Source organism: Macaca fascicularis, chromosome 4 (assembly GCF_037993035.2).
Source record: "Macaca fascicularis isolate 582-1 chromosome 4, T2T-MFA8v1.1".
NCBI classification, from domain to species: Eukaryota; Metazoa; Chordata; class Mammalia; order Primates; family Cercopithecidae; genus Macaca; species Macaca fascicularis.
The window spans coordinates 78,652,933-78,669,847 of record NC_088378.1 but is presented as its reverse complement, the minus strand read 5'-3'; the positions used below and the strand labels follow the sequence as shown (position 1 = coordinate 78,669,847).

Sequence of the window (16,915 nt, the reverse complement as noted above, 5' to 3'; positions counted from 1 at the left end):
CATCTAAGCATATTACATTCAAATTCGACAACCAAAGATCAAGAAACAAGATAGAAAAGAACCCAAACAAGAAAATTACCTAATCTATAAAGGAATAAACATAAGAATTACATTCAGATTAATCTTCAGAAATCATGCAGCAAAAAAAGAGTGAAATGAAATATTTAATGTGTTGAAAGAAAAAATCATTTACCTAGAATACTGAATCTATAAAATTACTCTTCAAAAGTAAAGAAAAAATAACTTTCTCAGAGAAGCAAAAATTGAGAAAATTTGTCAACAGTATACCTGCCTTGCAGTAAATCTTATAAGTTCTTCAGAGAGAAGAAAAATTATATAGGTCAAATTTGTATCTACATAAAGAAAGGAAGAGTGTCAGATAAAAATAATTGAAAATAAAATATTTTTATTCTTAATTGATCTAACATAAAAATTTTCTCAAAATAACAATAACAACAATATATTCAGTGATTATAGCTTGAAGATACATGAAATTAATGACAATTATATTATAAGGGATGGAGGGAAGTACATGCATTACTCATAAAATGTTATAGTTTTATTTCAAAGTGGACTTAGATTTGTTGTAAATTTATAACTTATATGCTAAGACAGGAGAAAAAATAGAATCATAAAATGTTAAATTAAAACTGGAGATTAAAGGAAAAGACGGGAAGATGAAAAAAACAAAGAGTAGATCACTTAATAGAAAACAGTAACAAATAAGATAATATTAAACCAACTATATCAATACTCACTTTAAATGTGAATGATGTAAATATACCAATTAAAAGACAAAGGCTATGTAAAAATAGATTTTAAAAGAACAAGATCCAACTGTATGTTGTCTATAAGAAAACCACTTAAAATACAAAGGCATGGATTAAAAAGTAAGGGATGGAGAAAGACATACCTTACTATACATTTATCAAGAGAAATCTGGAATAGTTACATCAATTTCAGATAAAGTAAACTTCCAGAGTGAAGAAAATTAAGAGGGATAAGAAGGGAGATTGCATAATGATAAAATATCAGTTATTCAGAACACATAATCATCCTTAATGTGTAGCATCTAACAACATTGCATCAAAATATATAAGGCAAAAAATAATAGAACTTGAAGGAGAAATAGATGAATCACTATTATAACTGGATTTCCACATCTGTCTATCAATAATTGACAAATACAGTAGGTAAAAAATCAGTGAGGATTCAGCTGAACTGAATCCATCAACTGGATATAATTAACATTTATAGAATGTTTCATCAAATAACAGCAAAATACACATTCTTCTCAAAGTCACATAGAATAGTCATCAAGATAGACCACATGTTGGACCATAAAACACACTTTAACGAACTTTAAAGAATAAAAGTACATTTAACATGGTTTTTGTAGGATGTATGTATCTTTTGATACATACAAATCTAGTATTAAGCATCCACAAACTAGGGAAAAAGGAGTTTTAAATTAATAATGAGTTATGCTGAATTTAAAGATGAACGAAAACCAATTATATGTTTACCTCTTGGAGAGTACAGCTGTCATTTTTCAGAAAATAAAGTTGTATACAAATAGAATAGAGAATTTGACTTAATAAGAAATGCTATACTTGAGAACAGAGAAAATCTTTTATTTGCATGTTATAACCAGTAACTGCCATTTATCAAATGAAAAATGTGGAAAGGAGCACAAAAAAAAACCTAGTATACATCAGTTTTTAAAATGAAAGTTACACATTTTGTATAAAAGTCCCAACTGAGCAGTGTTAAATTGGCCTTTTTATTTATCACTTGTGGTTTGATTATACCATTTGGTGGTATTATGAAACTACTGAAATTTTGCTTTATTTTTCCTGAAACTTAAAAAATACATAAAAAATAGAAACAAGCATTTCTTTCACATTTATCATGGCACCTGAATTATCAAATTCCCCACAATAGTTTGGCGAAATTCATAACCATCTTTAATCAACTGAAAAGCTTCCTGTGTAAGTTCAAATCTTTTGTACAGAAATATTTTGCAACTAGTTCTTAGCTAAATAGAAAAGATATTCCTCATCATTTTCACCCTAGACTCAGACATCTTTCTAGGAACAGTTCACAAAATATCACAAAAAAGAGTTTGCTTTGATATATAAGTTGGTCCTACAATTTGTTGAAGCTGCTCCATAGATATTTAAAGGTTTGGGGATTATAAATTTCATGATAGCAGAATTTCTTATCTATGATACCTATACTTACAAAAAGTTACTCTGGAAATTTTTCATAATTGAATAGTTTGTCTTCTTTTATATTCATCATAAAATCCATAAGCTACTGATATTCATAATTTCCTTTCTGAAGAAAAAACTACCTGAATAGTTGGATTTTTTAGGCCAGCAGTACACTGATAGTCTCTAGTAAATGAAACATGTATTTCTCCATCTTCTATTCCTCAAGAAACAGTAGCTGTTTTTCAAGGCAAACCATCATACTCAAAAAAAGGTCAAAATTTTTTTTAAAAATAAAAATTTAAGATATATAATAGATAGACCACAAATATCACCAAATATTTTGAATAGCATTCAAGCTATGTTGACTGACAGATTTCTTCAGACTTCAAGCATAGGCCTCTGATTTTTGTTTTAATTCTCATGGGGCTCTGGCCCCTTCACTTCCAGCAGCCAAGATTGCTGAGTTTACCCTGATCTGCTATCACTCAACTGCCACCCCTATCAAGGTGCTGCCACTCATCTCCATGACTCGCTCCTCTATATCTCCCCATTCCAGCTCAGAGCGTCAGCAAAGCAGCAGTGACACAGCATGGTAGGGGCCCCCAACCCCTGCTTTCTCCTTAGCTCCCTCTTCCTTGCTGGAGTCACAGGAAGCCCTTTATTTCTATAATCCACTTAAATATACTGATAGGGTTTGGCTGTGTCTTCACCAAAATCTCATCTTGAATTGTGGCTCCCATAATTCACACATATTGTGGAAGGGACAAGGTGGGAGGTAATTGAATCATGGGGACGGGTCTTTCTCATGCTATTATGATAGTGAATAAGTCTCCTGAGACCTGATGATATTAAAAAGGGCAGTTCCCCTGCACACGCTCTCTTGCCTGCGGCCATGTAAGACATGTCTTGCTTCCCCTTCACCCTTCACCATGATTGTGACACCTCCCCAGCCATGTGGAACTGTGAGTCCATTAAACCTCTCTTCTTTATAAATTACCCAGTCTCAGGAATGTCTTTTTAGCAGCGTGAGAACAGACTAATACATATATTTATTTTATAGCTTCATTCATATTATTCAATAATTTCAAAACTCTCTGTTTCTTTCTTTGGTTCATTTCCTCATGCAATTTGCTGTTTTATATTGGGAGCTCATCTTTCATGGAGGTAAAACATTCCTGAGTCTTTTTCACTCATGTAAGCACATGGTATGTGCAATATAAACGGTTCTGCAGACCTGAAACTTCATGACTGAGGGAAAGACAAGAGAAGCTGGGTATAGCTAGACAGAAGTATAGATAAAGTCAAAGACAAAGTACAGTGGCTGTCTTAGTCAGTTTTGGCTGCTATGACAAAATACTAGACCATATAAACAACAGAACTATTGTTCACAATTCTGGAGGCTAGAAAGTTTATGATCAAGGTGCCAGGAGATTCAGCATCTGGTGAGGGTCCATTCCTCACAGATGGCACCTTCTTTTGTCCTCACTTGTTGAAAAGGGCAGTCTCCCTCAAGCCTATTTTGTGAGGGCACTAATCTTAACATTTATGAGGGCTCTGTCCTCACAGCCTAATCACTTCAAATTCTGTCACACTGGGAATTAAGTTCCAACACATAAATTTTAGAGGATCACATACATTCAGACCATGGCTATAATACAAAAAACTTTTATAGAAGAATGAGATTTCAAAAGAAAATGGGGAGTACACGTTGTTGTTTATAACTTAATAAATAAATCACTGTAATTTAAAAGCAATTTGAGGACAGAAAGTATTAGCCTGAGCACAGTTTGGTGAAAATTATTTTGGCAGCTGTATCCAATACGAATTATAGCAGGGAGAAGGGCAGCTGTAGAAAGTCCAACAAGAAGATAATGGACATGGTCTAAATGAAATATGATGAATGCAAGATAATTTGGTAGCATGGGTAGGAAAGAGGAGAAATCAGAGCATGGAGTATTATTTCACAAATATTTTTTGTGTGTCTAAAACATGCCAGATTCTCTATTGAGTGCTGAGAATACTATGTTAAACAAAAATCACCATGGTCTTTGTACTCATAATGCTTACCAGCAAGATGAAGAACATGAAAGAAGGCTTCCCTGAGAAACTCTTTTATCTAAAGGATAAATTGGAGTTAGCCAAGAGCAGCTTGGAGGTGGGTTGAACATGTGAAAAATACTAATTTTAATCAGGTTAACTCTGTAAAGTCTTGGCTACATTACTATCATTCATGTTCCAGTACCTCATCATTCACTCATGCAACAAATATTTATTGAACAGTTTACTCTGTACCAGTCATAATTCCAAGTGCTGGAGATACAATGAAAAAAATCTTAAAATATGGTGGAGGAGAGAGAAAAGTAAATTTACCATTTAAACATATTATGATAAGTGCTGTAGTTCCAGGAAAGAAATAGCATTAACAGTAGTAACAGTATCTCTAATTACAAAATTAATACTATTATCACCAAGTTTCTGAGAATCATCTCCACAGTAGATTTTTCCATTACATTAAACATCATATACAAGAAAATACAGTTATAGGGATGTAAAAGATGTTTAGAGCAGTTTGCGCTAATCCCTGGTGGGAGTCCATAGGCACAGTAACTGCATGGGCACTATCGTCTCAGCACAAAGAGGCCCAGGCAGGGCGAGAAGTGTCAGTTCTTGTTTCATTTTTGAGACTAACTCCTGCTGCCTTCATTTTAAATACAGAAAAAAATCACATAAGAAGCCCTTTAATAAACAGCAGGAGCAAAAGTAAGGGCGGGGGGGGGAGACTAAAAACTAATGTAAATCTGATGTTACCCAAGGCACTACATTTAAGCTGCTTATCCTCTGAGAGAAGCAGTTGTTTTGCCAGCAATATTCCTTGTCATGGTGAGTGGCCATCCTGAATAACCACAGGCCTTGGGAATGATTGATAGTAGGAGGCTGGAGACTATATAAATCCATCCTCTTGGTCATCACCAGAACTCAACAGAGAATTTTTGCATCTTTATAACACTTACTTGGCTATCTCCTACCACCAAAATTGGATACATAATGTCTCACCTTCTATTTATTTAGCACTGACACATTTAAAGTGCCAACTGCAGAATTCTCAGGGAACTGTAGTGCTCATGGAATTCTGCCAACAGTCTAAGAAGGTTCTAAAGGGCTTGGCTGAGAAAAAGAATCGTCTGAGTGTAATTCCATCCAGCATGAAAGGTCACATGAGTCAAGATCTGTTGCCAAAATGTTGCTACTGAGGATTAATTAATATCAATTGAGCATCCAAGAGTGTCTGGCATTTTACCAAGGCTGCCTTTCTGAGTCCTCCCCTGCTAAAACAGTTGTGGAGATTAAAGCTAGCAGTGCCAATGGACGCTCATCTCTCTGTCCGTAATAGAATGGAAAAGAGCTGATGTGTACAGGGACAAGCCCTTCTCTACTTTCAGGCTGACAAAATCAGTTTTGTAGCCTTTTATCTAGGACCAGCTTCACTTTTCCATTCAGAGACAAATAAACAAAATAACGAAAACTTTTTGAGTTCTAACGATATGTCAGACCCTGGGTTGGGTACATTTTATATGTTTAATCATAGAGCCTTCACAATAGCCCCACAAAGTAATATTATCCTCATTTTACACGTAAGGGAACTGATACTTTAAGTATTGGCCTAAGTCACAAATCATGAATTATCTACCTCCACTACCAATGCTATGCTCCTTCCATGCCTCACATGTCTTACTGAATCTAAGTAATGCATTTTTTACTGTGGAAAACTGTATTATACATAAAATATTTTCTAGCACTGGAGGCCACTCTGATCCTGTTGACTAGCTTTGGCTGGGCCACATCTCTTCCACATACAAAATGTTAAGGATCATTAGTATGTAATGAGAATTGGTTTAACCCTAATCAATTTACCTAGAATCAGTTGAATTCCTACCAGTAGAGTGAAACTTGAAGCATAAAATGGAGCATAAGTCCCACAGCTTCATATCATACTGTGGTTTACTGGAAACGGACAAATGCAGAATTTAGTTTTTGGTGGACAACGAAGCAATTTGAGTTACCTCTCTTTTTCTGCATCTCTCTTCCTCTAAGTTTGGTTTGCTTAATGTGACATCCTGTAGAACATGAAGAATTTTCCATGGTTTTCTCCATTTCTTCAAAGACATGATTCCAAAGCCCAAAGTTATGATTACACAGATACTTTGGAGGGCATAATTGGTATTCTGTGAGTTGCATTAGATTTCTTGCATACATATTTTTCAAAATGTAAAAATATTATAACATTTTTTGAAGAAGCATGAAATACTCAAATAGAAAAGATAGTGATTACAATGGTATAATGACTCTGCCATAATACTAATTAATGTCAGATCCTAACTTGTGGTTAGTTATGCCTATCAACCTTACCCAGGGACTATGTTTTATTTTGTTGTCATTTAAATTCATTTTCCTTTTTTTCTAGCACACAGACCAATGCTTTGCGCTGTAAAGAGATTGGGCATTCAATGAAACAAATGTACTGCTTTTACCCTCTTAATTGTGCAACCAACCCCTGGTGATTTCATATCTTCCCTATTAAAACTGACTGTTTTCTGGACTTTCTTAGTTACTGGATATAACTATAGAAAGTCAGCTTATAATTTTCTGCAGGATTTAAGTTTCCTTCATTATTCAAATAAACAAACCAAAGGACTCCCAAATCTAACCATGCTCCCGAGAGTGTAAAGATAGCACTGGCATTAACCCAGTATGCAGATGCAAAATGCTATGCCTACTTTATAAATATTACATTGGACCTGGTCATGGCTCTGCGAACTAGGTCGTTAGTTCACCTCACTTACAGAGTAGACATTGATTAAGGGCACTTATCAGAAAATTTTGGCTGCACGGGGACTCTAAGAGAGATGAAAACCTGATTGATGGAAGAGGAAACCTAGGAAAGAGATTGACCCCTGGAAGGAAACAGCTCACCTTTCAGATGGCATGAGGTATACACAGGCTCACAGTCATAGGCAACCCCAATTATGTGTGTAAACCTTCTCTAGTCAATGGAGCCTTCAAATGCCTTTTCTATAATATGCACTGTGTTGAGCACGTTGTGCATATTATGTACTTTAATTTATATATAACTGTTGTGGGTTTTCTAGCTAAGGAAGAATAGGTTTAGGTAGGAGACACAAATTTCCCCAGTTTACGTGGCTTGAGAATTAAGACTCAAACCTTGATTTGTTCAAGTTCAAGGCTCAAGTTCTTGCCATGATCTGTTTATGGCATCTAGTGTTTACCTGGAGAAATTCTACTGATCCTTCCACATGGCCTCTGTATTAGTCCATTCTCACACTGCTACAAAGAACTCGTTGAGAATGAGTAAATTATGAAGGAAAGAGATTTAACTAACTCACAGTTCTGCAGGGCTGGGGAGGCCTCAGGAAACTTACAATCACGTGGAAGGGGGAAGCAAACACGTCTTTCTTCACATGGTGGCAGGAAGGAGAAGGATGAGAGCCAGATCTCGTCATCAGATCTCGTGAGAACTTATTCACTATCATGATAATAGCATGGGAAAAACCACCCCCATGATTCAAATACCTCCCACTGAGTCCTTCCCACCACATGTGGGGATTATGGGAACTACAATTCAAAATAAGATTGGGTGGGGACACAGCCAAACCATATCAGCCTCTTTCTTATTTTTCAAGTTTAGTCCATGTATGCTTGATCAGGTGTTTTATTTTATTTGTTTTTATTTATTTTCTATTGTTAAATGATACAATTCACTTTCATTTAATTCTCCCAACAATATATGATGATAAATAGGATACTATTATCCCCATTTTACAGGTGAGGAAACTGAGGCACACATCAGTTAGATGAATGGTCTAAACCACATACATGGCTAGTAAATAGAGCCAGAGAATGGCATTGGCTGATATTTGCACCTGGGAAATCTAGTTCCAGAGCCTGCGTTCTTCACCACTATGCTCCCCTGACTCCCCTGCTCTATAGATAAGGACAGTGCAGCTCACAGAGGTGAGGTGGTCTGCTCAAGGCCACATGGACAAGGTGGCAGAATCAGGCCTGGAAGCTAGATCTTTACACACTGAGCCATTATATTTCTATTATATTCCATTGTCTATCATATTATATTTCTATTATATTCCATTCACATGTCTTCTTTAGATTTCCTAATTCTGTTAGTGACTTCATTGTGCTCTCAGCTACTCTGGTTGAAACCCTTGTCATTTTTTTCTTACTTTCTCTGTCCAACCAATTGCCCAGTCCTATTGATTTAATTTTACCACATCTCTCTCATCTAGTCCTACCTATTATTTCTTTACTGCTGCTGCCATATCTCTCAGTCTTATCTAATTTTAGACTCTCCCACTTCCATTTCCTGATCCCCAGAGCCAACCACTTTCTTCTCTTTTAAATTGTTCTTTTGGCGTACATCCGTACTTCTAAATAGCACATGTATATTGCTACTGCTTGAGTTGTAAATTTGAGGTGTTAACTATTGATTTCTCACAATAGAAGACAAAGCTTCAGTTCTGTTTCTCCCTACCTTTCACCATATACTTCATAGTCTTCATTCTTCAACTATAAATATGCTATAATTTTAGTTGGATCAGTGTTTACGTTATTATGATTAAGTAAATGCTTTCCCTTATTGATTCATGTAGCATAATGTGATGTCTTTCCTTTCTCTACTCAACGGCTTCCCCTGAAGTCTCATTTGCTTAATTTTCTATCAGGAATTCAACCACAAATTCTCCCTGGGTTGTCAATATCTTCTCAATACATTCAAGCATGTTTCAATCTCACCTAAGTGACATCTCTCACTAGAACTTCAGATCTGCTCTGTGAAGATTGTCCCCTCCCTTTCTGGCCAACTGCACTACTGTCGTATTAAGCTCTCACTTTGCCATCATCTCAGTGATTCCCTTTTCCTAATTCTTGGTTTGGATCTCTGTTTTCCAGACCCTCTGTTTCTTCTTTCTAGCTATAACTCCTCCTTTTGCCTAAAGTAGCATCCTGAGAAAAAATGTTTAAAACATAAATTTTTGAGACATTTTTATTCTACCCTCATGTTTGATTGATAGTATGTATGAGTATAGAATTCAAGGTTAGGAGGCAATATCTTCCAGTCTCCAGCTTTGCTATTGTCAGTGACAATTTTATTCTTGATCATTTGTATGAATATACTTCCCCTCCTCCTACTGTTTTTCTTTCTCTCTGGAAGGTTTTTTCCCTTGTCTCCAGTGTTCTGAAATTTCACAATGATGTGATTTGGTGTGGGTCTATTTTCATCATTTGGAGGAGCACTCAGAAAGCTATTTGTATGTGAAAACTTATGTCTGTTAATAATGAGATTTAAATATATATACACACGCATGTATGTACACAGATATGTATATTAATAATGAGATTTAAATATACATATACATACACATATGTATGTACACAGATCTGTATATATTTTTTTAAAATTGTGCCCCCTCACTTTCTGCTTTCTCTTTTTAAATTTTCTAATATTTGGATGTTAAACTGCCTGGACTGTGTTTTCCCTCTGTATTATGGGAGATGTTCTTAATTTTACTTCTGACCATTCTTGGCATTTTTTTCATTTCTGCTATATTTTTAATTTTTGAAAATTTTTGACCATAGCACTTGTTCCTACTTCTTAGAGGCAATCTCTTATTTTGTCTCTCAGAAGATATTAATGATTGATTTCTCTGAGGCGTTCTTCCCCATGTATAGTCTGTTTCTCCTAGTTTTCATTTTGGTCTCTATCTTCAATATCAGAGCTTTTGTTCAAATTTGTGATGATACTAGGGTGTCAGAATTTTTTTTTTTTTTTGAGACAGCATCTCACTCTGTTGCCCAGGCTGGAATACAGTGGTGCAATCTCAGTTCACTCCAACCTCTGCCTCCTCGGTTCAAGTGATTATCATGCCTCAGCCACCCGAGTACCTGGGACTACAGGTGTGCACCACCACACCTGTATAATTTTGGTATTTTTAGTAGAGACAGTGTTTCAGCCATATTGGCCAAGCTGGTCTCAAACTCCTGGCCTCAAGTCATTTGCCCACCTCAGCCTCCCAAAGTGCTATGTCAGCTGATATTTAAGAATGGCCCCCAAATGGGCAGTTTGGAAACCTTGAATGAATAGTTGACGCTGTCAGTGAGGAACCTGAATAAAGGGTAATTCCAGAAGGCCAGATGAGGTTTGGGGGAAGACAGCTGATGACATCAATGTCTTCAAAATTTTTCCTTTTGCTAGTCATATTCCAGCCAGGGAATAATCTCCAATTTTTACCTGAATGATATAAGCCTCCCTAACAGCATTATAGTAAATGAGAGGAGAAAGAAGACTAAACATCTCAGATTCAGAGTAAATTTTCACTTAATGGCCCATTTTCAACCAGTAATCTTGCCATCAAATCTGCCTGCCACTCTCCATTCCAAAGACCCTCTGCTTTACCATTCTCAGAGAATAAATCTCTGTTCTTCTGCATGGTTAAGGAGGGGGATGCAATAAAAGAAAGAATAGAGGGGACCATCTTCTTTCTAAACAAACTTTCAATTCATTCTTCTGTTTATAGCCCCAAATTCACCCATGTACTTGGTGCCAAGAATTGTGCCATATAACTTGAATTATTTTTCACTCTTCATTCGTCCCAGATCGTTAATTTTTTGTTTATCCACCTACTTTGACAGCTTCCAAATCTTTATTATCAATTTCTTTTCACTCCCCTTGTCCTTGTTGGTTCATACTTTTTAAAAATGTTTGATGCAAACCAATTTAATTTTTGCCACCAAAGAAACCTAAAAGTGGGGGAAGGGAGGCTATTTCCTCTAAAAATTATAGTCTACAGTCTGTATTGAAAAACTGAAGACTTGTGTAAATCCTCGGAATAAACTATGATTGGTTCATACTTTAAACATGGTTCAGGGATATTTGTGAATACTTGGTCATCTTTCTGACGTGCCCCTTTACTGTCATTTTAGTGTGCTTTGAGGAGGGTACAGAGGTTCTATTCATGGGTTTAACTTGCATATTTTACAAGATGCTGGCCTTCATTTATTTCTGTCTAGTGAATTACAATAGTCTCCTAACTTCCTGATCACGTCAATCCTCTGCTCAGAAGCAATCAGCTTTCTGTGGAATAAAGCTATCCTTTTCCATTAACTAGAGAAGTTACTCTCAACCTATTTGCTGTCCTCGTCACTATTCACGATCCCCTCTCAGTACAATGAGTCATTTGCCTACGACTTAAAGGATGTGATGCTTTACATATGGCCTTACTCTAACATTTCAATTTATTACATATGATTCCCTGTACCCTGTGCTTTAGCCAAAATTGGCTAATTTTTGTTTCCTTAATCTGCCATATGTTTCCTTTTCTGTGACTTTGCATATGCCTCTTCTGACAAGTGGAATGTCTACTTCTAGCACGCAAATTTTACTGAACCTCCAAAGCCCAAGTCAACTATACCTCCTCAATGAAGCATTCTCTCGCCTCCAGCACCATAATGTTTTTTATTTCACATATGGTGTTGTGCACATCTCATTTGATTTGTTACTGAAGATATTGCTTGTGTCATTATTTCTTTCCTGTACTGTGTTACCAGCTCCTTGAGAGCAAGAATTATGTCTTATTGTTCTATATTAGCCAATCCAATAAACACATGGATTAATTTAGTTGAATTTAACCTATTCAAATTATAAACAAGCATATATAATTTCTAATACCTTAAAATGTTTTTCCTAGTTCTTATATTTTAGTAATTTATTTGCAAAGACAACAAGATTTGAAACAAATAAAGAAGTAAGACCCCACTCACTTCTTCATCTCTGCCAGTTTAATTGATTCACAGCAACTGTGTAATTCTAAGCATCGTCTGAAATTTTGTTCCAAACTGCACATCTGTGTGGAAAAGATTCATTATCCAGAAGTGCAATTTTTCCCATAAACTATATTGATCAAAATTTCTGTGTGGCTTACTGTTGAGAATTTATACATTATTCACTAAAGCAATTTCTTCAGATCAGAGAACATTGCTGGCTTGAGGGGTTTATGGGTACTATTACAGCAACTTCAGAAGGATGACCAAGTATTCACAAATTTCCCTGAACCATGTTTAAAAGCTCATTCATCATTTAAAATATTGTGTGCCCGCAGGAGGAAAGGGCAGTAGGCCGTCTCACATGCTTTGGCAGAAATAGCTAGTGTGTCAAAAGAAATCCGGTTAATTTTGACTCAACTCCCCCTCAGTTCTTACTTTCAGGACAATATTTTAATAACTTATTTCTGATTACCACAGTCAGTCCATATTATTCTATTTAACATAAATGGCTCTTATTTATTAAGCATTTATTTTGTGCTAAACACTTTATGTACGTTTTCTTACTGAATAGTTACAAAATCCCTTTGAGTGTTATTCTTCTCGTTTTTACAGACATGAACTGAAGCTTAACAGGCAGCTAATTAAATTGTCTAGGTTCTTTGAGCATTATTTTTAGATGCTAGTTACCAATTTGTCTATATAACTTTACTAAAAAGTTTTTCTACTTTGACCTTTATCCAATAATCAATGGAAAAAGAATTTTTGAATAAAAGATTTGTTTGTTACCCAGGGTAAACAGTTAAAAGGAAAAATTACCTATGTAGATAGTCTCTGAAGTGTATATTCTTTCCACAATACTTGTGTGTTTGGTTCCATTTGTCATCATTTGTCATCTGTGTGCACCCAAAAGTGATGGGGGTGCACACAGATGGGGGTTCTTGGGGGTTTTCTGTCTTCCTTCCTTACACTTACTGACAAAGGCCAGTGTACCTCAAGCCATCTGTACATCCGGCGGAATAGCCCTATAATTCACATAAGTTTTGATCAGCTCATCACAGTCTGTCTAAGCTCTCTGCTTTCTACAAGATGCATTTTAAGAGTGTATGTTGCAATGGGAATCATTTTTTTCCCTTAAGACTAAAGCTTAAGGGACTCGAACTTGATTTTTTATTCATTATGCACACAGCACTGTGCTTTGTGGTTTAAAAGCTATCTTGTTTCATGTTAACCACAATCATTTGTTTACAAAGTTTGAGTCCCTTTCTTTATACCACGCCACCTATTCAGCAACATATTTGGAGGTTATATTCATGATTGACCACTCATCATGAAGTAAATGACAAACATAACAAACAGCATGTATTCACTCACAAATTATTCATTGAACGCCTAATGTTCACATAGGATAAGTACTGAACTCATAAGTAATGCATATGTGAATAAAATGAATATTAATGTACCGTGTGTGTGCAGATAATCTTGATATTCCCTAGCATATGTACAACATACACAATCAATAACCTCTATTCTAACTTTCACCTGAAACAAATATAATTCTTCTATAAACAACAAACAAATCATCCTTGGCAATTTTGTCAGGTACCAGTGTTTGAGACCATTTTCACTCTCAGATTGCCTTGTAATGAATTCTTTCTCCGTCAAAGTTCCCCTTAAAGGTGTGTTCAAGGACGTGTGAAGGCATAAGAACATGCGGAGGTTGGCGGCAGGGAAGGAACAAGAAAGTTTGATCAAATAGGACAAAATTCAAGATTCCTCCTTCATAGTATCTTCATGTGATGCTTAATTTTATGTTTTAACTTGAAAGGTGTTTTAGATGAGATTAACACTTAAATCAGTGGACTTTAAGTAAAGCAAATTGTCCTCTATGATGTGGGTGGGCTTTGTCCAATCAGTTGAAGGCCTGAGGACATCATGAAAAAGGGACTTTGAATTTTCGCCTATTTCATCCAACTTTCTTGCTCCTTCCCTAAAATTGCCCCCAAACATTTCTCCACCCTCTCATATACTTTAAGGGCAACTTTGATGGACAAAGAACTCACTACCAGGCAATCTTCGACAGAAAATAGGGTAGCTTCATACCCAGTCCTCAGTAATTGTTCTTAAATACCTGTGCCTGAAAAAAAAAAAATTGCCTAGAGTGCTTTCTAAATATGTAGTTCCAGATCTCCATACCTTGGAGACATGGTGTGTCTGGCAAGACACAGGAGTCTACATTTAACAAGCATTCCCAAGGAAATTCTAATGCATACAGTTCTGGGGAAAACCACAATTTGAGAAACCCCGTTTTAGAAATAGGGAAAGGGTTTTTTTTTTTTTCTTGCTTTATTAATAAAGTCACAGGGATTTAAGCCAACTAGAGATTAGAACCGCCCTAGTTTCATCTACCTCCTGCAGAATCTACTGCATTGGTGGAAAGATTCATCAAGGAGTGTAGACATTAGGCACTACAGGAACTGGCTCAAGGAAGAAGTATTGGTTTTGATGAGGATGTGATATCCAGGGAAAGGCTGGAAGAGCGATTTCACAGGCTTGCTTGGAGAATACCCAGCCAAGTGCCTGGGAATGCTGGGATGCTGCAGTCTTTTCAAATGCACATTCCAGGTGCCAGTGATCACTTCAATCATTCAAATAACTAAACTCTTCTTTCCAAATTATTTCCTTGATTGGTATGTACATTTATAGGTTATAGATTCCATGACAAAGACTGAGCCAGAGCAAAATAATAATCTTCCTCAACAGAATGGCTCAGGATATCTCAAATACAAGGTCCTTCAGCTATTTTCAATTTGAATCTAAATTTAAACTTTTTTCCTTCAGTTTGTAGGTTCTCATTTACAGGATCTGTATCCCTAGTTTGCATATAACTATGGGTTGGCTTTGCAAGTTCCACTGGGAAAAGGTCTAGAAATAAAAATAGACATGTCTGATCTGCCTAAATGTGAGCCTGGATCTCATAAGACATTTATTAGGTGCCAAAAGACCCCTCTGGGGATGGATTTGCCAAGCTCTGCAGCCTCTCAGTCTGCATGGCTTGCAATTGTCTCTCAGTCCCAGTTGGCAGGCTGCACTAGGAAAGAGTCAGGCAAACAGCATCTGATTTACACAAGGAAAAAAATGTGTCAGGCAAAGAGTAAAAAAAGGAGATCTCTAACTTTATTGAGTTTTTAAATAAATCATCAGAAGTATGAGGTTTCAGAAGATTTTAGGTAGTAAACAACACAGAGAAAAATAAGCTTACTCGCAAGCTTACTATTTTAGAGAAATCGCCAAGTCAGTGTTTTTCTGTTCTGTTTTCTCAAACTGCCCATATGCAGTGAGTCATTGACAACATAGAATGTATCTTCTGAGGCCATTAATACCCAAATGTGCTTCCGTGAGTGTCCATTCAGATTGCAGTCATGGGCTTAGATGGAACCAGGCTGTAGTTTCTTTCCTTGATAATCTTTTGAGAGTTCAACCCCAAGATGTCAACCATGGTCTCTGATATGGTTTGGCTGTGTCCCCACCCAAATCTCATCTTAAATTCCCATGTGTTGTGGGAGGGACTCAGCGGGAGGTAATTGAATCATGGGAGCAGATCTTTCCCGTGCTCTTCTCATGATAGTGAGTAAGTCTCACAAGATTTGATGGTTTTAAAATGAGAAGTTTCCCTGCACAAACTCTCTTCTCTTATCTGCTGCCCTGTGAGATGTGCCGTTCACCTTCTGCCATGATTGTGAGGCCTCCCCAGCCACGTGCAACTGAAAGTCCAATAAACCACTTTCTTTTGTAAATCGCCAGTCTTGAGCATGTCTTTATCAGCAGTGTGAAAACGGACTAATACTGTAAATTGGTACCAGTAGAGTCAGGCACTGCTGAGAAGATACCCAAAAATGTGGAAGTGACTTTGGAACTGGGTAACAGGCAGAGGTTGAAACAGTTTGGAGGGCTCAGAAGAAGATAGGAAAATGTGGGAAAGTTTGGAACTTCCTAGAGATTTGTTGAATGGTTTTGACAAAAATGCTTCTAATGATAAGAACAATAAGGTCCAGGCTGAGGCAGGCTTAGATGGAGATGAGGAACTTGGGAACTGGAGCAAAGGTGACTCTTGACATGTTTTAGCAAAGAGACTGGCATTATTTTGCCCCTGCCCCAGAGATTTGTGGAACTTTGAACTTAAAAGAGATGATTTAGGGTATCTGGTGGAAGAATGTTTTTTTGTTTGTTTGTTTGTTTGTTTTGAGATGGAGTCTTGCTCTGTCTCCAGGCTGGAGTGCAATGGCGCAAGCCTGGCTTACTGCAACCTCCACCTCCCAGGTTCAAGTGATTCTCCTGCCTCAGCCTCCCAAGTAGCTGGGATTACAGGTGCCTGCTACCCCGCCCAGCTAATTTTTGTATTTTTTAGCAGAGATTGGGTTTTACCATGTTGGCCAGGCTGGTCTTGAACTCCTGACCTCAGGTGATCCACCCGCCTCAGCCTACCAAAGTGCTGGGATTACAGGCGTGAGCCACCACACCCGGCCTAGTGGAAGAAATTTCTAAGCAGCAAAGTATTCAAAAGGTGACTTGGGTACTGTTAAAGGCTTTAATTTTATAAGGAAAGCAGAGCATACAAGTTAAGAAAATTTGCAGCCTGACAATGTGACAGAAAAGAAAACCCCACTTTCTGAGGAGAAATTCAAGCCAGCTACAGAAATTTGCATAAGTAATGAGGAACCGAATGTTAATCCCCAAGACAATGGAGAAAATGTCTCCATGACATGTCAGAGTTCTTCATGACAGTCCCTCACATCACAGGCCCAGAGGACTAGGAGAAAAATGTGGTTTCATGGGCTAGGCCCATGGTCCCC

General features: G+C 36.9%; 1 long non-coding RNA gene across 10 annotated transcripts in view; it reads right to left on the bottom strand.

Moving 5' to 3' along the window:
- The window catches only part of LOC123572994 (uncharacterized), a 345,306-nt gene that overhangs the window by 320,220 nt on the left and 8,171 nt on the right, over nucleotides 1–16,915 (bottom strand). The gene's annotated exons all lie outside the window — the stretch shown is intronic.